This window comes from Sinocyclocheilus rhinocerous, unplaced genomic scaffold, assembly GCF_001515625.1.
Source record: "Sinocyclocheilus rhinocerous isolate Xijiao unplaced genomic scaffold, SAMN03320098_v1.1 scaffold939, whole genome shotgun sequence".
NCBI classification, from domain to species: Eukaryota; Metazoa; Chordata; class Actinopteri; order Cypriniformes; family Cyprinidae; genus Sinocyclocheilus; species Sinocyclocheilus rhinocerous.
Window position 1 is genome coordinate 582,158 of NW_015665397.1, and position 4,995 is coordinate 587,152.

Genomic DNA, 4,995 nt, shown 5'->3' on the forward strand with positions numbered 1-4,995 from the left:
AGGTTGCTGAAGACACGCCCACCTAGCTCGACGGTGTGACAGCAGCGGCAATCCACCTGTCATTCAAGTGGCCACGCCCTTAATTATGCAGAACTTTAAGTCTTAATATAATTTAAACGGATGAGTTATAAAAAAATTCACCCCCCTCACAGTTGTCATGAAGGGCAAAATTAGCTACAGTATATAGACCAAAATCATTTTTTGAACCAGGCTGTAAACATGTTTATTTCTGCTGTAAAGTTGGGCATTTTAACATGGGGAGTCTATGGGATTGACTCCCTTTTGGAGCCAGCCTCTAGCGGCCAGTCGATGAATTGCAGTTTAAGTCACTTCTGTGTTGGCCTCACGAGAGAGAGCAGGAGGTTGCCGCTTGAACACAACACAAGCTTCGAATCGAGGCTTCATCTGGCACGCCCATTTATTCTCAACACAAGCTCCGATGCCTCGGTTCAAATGTCACATCACTAGCAGGGGGTAATACCACTAACTTAAGAAACCAGGTCCGGTACAGTTCATATATCTGACTGCTTGTATTTATTGACAAAATTGTATAAATGTGAAGTAAAATTGAAAATTCAGGATGCAGGGCATTGGCAATGCATTGTGATGCATTGTGATATCGAATTGAACCGAATCGATGATAGTGTAGGTTCACACCCCTAATACAAATCTATGTATCAGCATATTTATGTACATCTTATTCACTATAATTAAATTGTGACAGGCTATTTTATTACTGTATATATATCAACATCATATTAGTCCCGCCCAGCTCTCTAGTTATTGATATCAGCATCGCTTGTTCAGTCGACAGTCGATGACTAATGATGGACACACATATGATGAAGTGTGTATTAGCCTATCTGACCTGACGAGTTTCATCTGCGATATTTTATTAAATGTTGGTGTTATTACACATTGTTGTAATAGACAGACAGATGTTTTTGGCTGTGGCATTTTGTCTTATTGTTTTCTAGAATTACTTTGACAGGCCTGAGTTTTAGAGAGACTTTATACTAGCAACTCTGGTGTAAACACCAAAACTGCAGGGTATTGATCAGTTTTTTGTGCCTGTCTCTGCTTGTCTTGCCACAAAATCAGATCCGCTCTACAGATTTCACTGCAAATTATAATTTCTCCATTTCAGTTGCATTCGACATCCTCTTAGTCTGCATGAGACATCAGGTTTCAGAATGAAATTCATGCATTTTATTGAGCACAATCTCAAGCTGTCCACTCCATATGTGTCCGGTGCGTTCGCTCATAAATATTCATGAGCGCTGCTATTTCGCCTCCAGTGATTGGTCCAGGCCTGCTTGACATCACAATGCGAGGATTCCTCTTTTGTCCCGCATGATGCCTGCCAGCTGTTTACTTATTCATATATTCATGTGTTATTTTATTTATTTTTGAATTACTGTGTTCCCCGTAAGCCGCCCTGACAGGCATTTTAATTGAAATTTATCCGTCCGGCCGCTGGAAAACGAGGCCCCATTTTGTGAAATGTCAGTCTGAAATGAGCGCGAGAGGAATGAGACATTTATACGCTGTACAATTAACTCCTCCGTATTAGCCTCATCTAGTGTGTCCGGCCCTCACCTGGAGGAGAAACAAGGCATGATGGGAACAGCGTCAGGTGGCAGTGAGCAGATTTGTAATTTCCATACTAATAGTGCATCATTAACATGAGTGCATTTAGAGCAGTATGCTAAAGGTGTCTAGTAATGTAATGTTTGTGTAGTATGCAGTTTTGGGTCAGGATGGTTTTTTGTGTCTTTGTGAATAAAGTAATACTTTCATTCACAAAGATGCATTAAATTGATCAAATATTACAGTAAAGATATTTATAATGTAATATGCTATTCTTCTGAACTTTCTATTTAACAAAGGATCCTGAAAAAAGCTATCACGTTTTCCTCAAAAATATGAAGCAGCTCAACTCTTTTCAACATTGATAATAATTAAGAAATGTTTATTGAGCTGCAAATCAGCATATTAGAATGATTCTGAAGGATCATGTGACACTGAAGACTGGAGTAATGGTCCTGAAAATTCAGCTTTGATCACAAGAATACATTACATTTTAAAATATTTTCAAATAGAAAACATTATTTTACATTGCAATAATTTTTTCCACAATAATACTGTTTTTACTGTATTTTTGATCAAATAAATGTAGCCTTGGTGAGCATAAAATATTTTTTTCAAAAAGATAAAAAAACCGACCCCAAACTCTTGAATGGTAGTGTATTTTTATTGCTTTATTTAGTTCAGATTCAGCCAGGGTTCAAAGTACTTTCTATTATTTCTGTTTGGGTTAGATTTTCACTTTTATTTTAATTTTTAAGATGCTTGTTGTATTCCTATATATTTGTAAGTCGCTTTGAATAAAAGCATCTGCTAAATGAATGAATGTACAGTAAATTAAAATTTTTGTTTAAGTTTTAGTGATTTCGTTGTGTTTTTGTCATTTTATTTAATTTTTATATATATTAAAATGTTTTTTTTATATCTTTAATTTTTATTTTGGTTTTAGTTTAATTTAACTAAGAGTAAAGTAATTATATTATGCATAATTACATATGTAAATGTATATTTTTAACTGTCTGATTGTTACAAAAACCTGCAGACCCGTCATGATTTTATTCTTCATAATTTTGCTGGTTTTATATGAGTTGCTGGTTTAATAGTTCACATTTGTTGCCACATTGAGGGAAAAAACTTTTAGAAAAAAAAATTGAGTTCAATTTTAGCCATTAATTATTTCTATATAATAATAATAATAATTATATATTATATAATATATATAAGCCAATGGACCAGGAACGCTTTTAAGTCACTCTTCCAAGGTCGTTTTACACTGAACAAAATTATAAATGCAACACTTTTGTTTTTGCCCCCATTTTTCATGAGCTGAGTGACGAGATCCTGAGGCCCATTGTTGTGCCATTCATCCACGACCATCACCTCATGTTGCAGCATGATAATGCACGGCCCTATGTTGCAAGGATCTGTACACAATTCCTGGAGGCTGAAAACATCCCAGTTCTTGCATGGCCAGCATACTCACCGGACATGTCACCCATTGAGCATGTTTGGGATGCTCTGGATCGGCGTATACGACAGTGTGTTCCAGTTCCTGCCAATATCCAGCAACTTCGCACAGCCATTGAAGAGGAGTGGACCAACATTCCACAGGCCACAATCAACAACCTGATCAACTCTATGCGAAGGAGATGTGTTGCACTGCGTGAGGCAAATGGTGGTCACACCAGATACTGACTGGTTTTCGGACTCCCCGGACCCCCCCAATACAGTAAAACTGCACATTTTAGAGTGGCCTTTTATTGTGGCTAGCCTAAGGCACACCTGTGCAATAATCATGTTGTCTAATCAGCATCTTGATATGCCTCACCTGTGAGGTGGATGGATTATCTTGGCAAAGGAGAAGTGCTCACTAACACAGATTTAGACAGATTTGTGAACAATATTTGAGAGAAATAGGCCTTTTGTGTACATAGAAAAAGTCTTAGATCTTTGAGTTCAGCTCATGAAAAATGGGGGCAAAAACAAAAGTGTTGCGTTTATAATTTTGTTCAGTGTAACTGGTATTCAGCTTTTGGTGAGTGTTTATTTTGGACCCTGGATGCATTATAGATCAGAAACAGAATGAAAGGTGAAAAAGATGGATTTTGGATGAAGGCTAAAACATCTTTGATATTAGAAACCTTTAAAACTCTCATTGCAGTGTTCAGTTTCATTACAGAGCGAGAATGATCAAATTTACTGTCAACTTTGACACTTAATTCTGGACTGAAATGAACTCCACGAAGCATGAAAGTACGTTTTTTTTAGTGGTTTCTAAATCAACTTTATCAATCAAACATGATCCAAGTGTAAAACTCATTTTATACATTAGATTGAATAGCTCATATTTGTACTTATAGTACAAACCAATATTTGGTGTTAATTTACTCACCCTCAAGCCATCCAAGATTTAGGTGACTTTTTCTTCAGTAGAACACTAAAGACAATTTCAAGCTGAAACTATGGTCATTGGTGATTAATACAATGCAAGTCAATGGCTACCAGCACTTTGAGAGTCAAAATAAGCATATCAGGCAACACTATTTTTGTCTGATATGCTTATTTGGACTCTCAAAGTGCCGGTAGCCATTGACTTACATTTTATGAATCACCAGGGACCACGGTTTCAGCTAAAAATCTCATTTACTGTTATACTAAAGAAAAAAGAGGACGCCTACATCTTGCAGTCCCTCCAGGATTTTGCGATTCTGCGATCGCTGAATTTAACGCAAACTCCACAATTTTCGCAAGAGCTGGCAAATTTTCTTAATTGCCGCAGATTTTCCACAGATTTTGGGCTTAGATGCGTCCCGTGACGTCATCGCAACGCGCATTCGGTCAATGAAAGGTTGTTCTCAGTTCCAAAAATGGAATGAACAGCCTTGCGTTCACATCATGACCGATTTACAAGAGCTACACTGGACAAATTAACCGAAAGTGTAACAAATCCGCGCTACTCGTTTGGGCTACGCAGCGCAGCCCGCTGCGGGTTGATCTCGATCACGCGACACCGTTATACACAGCACTGGGAGATACAGTGAAGAAAGTAGTCGAATTCGCCGCAGAATCAACAACATCTCTGTGAAATCTTGTGAGAAGCATTCAAATTCTGCGCAGAATTCAGTTAAAGCTACAGATATCAGAACAAACGCCACTGATGTGGAAACCAGGAAAAACATTGTTCAATAAACATAAATCACCACCATTCACCATGGATTTATCATAGTGAAACTACAGGAACAACTTGTGGCAGAAATGGTCTACCTTCTGTAGAACTTAATGGCACTGGTGCTGGTGTATTCAAATGTTAGTCTGGAGCCCTACAATGGTTCTTAAAGTCAGAAAAGTCATAACAATGTTAGAAGAATGTTGTCTGTGGTATATTTTCACTGCAAAACAATAAGAAAT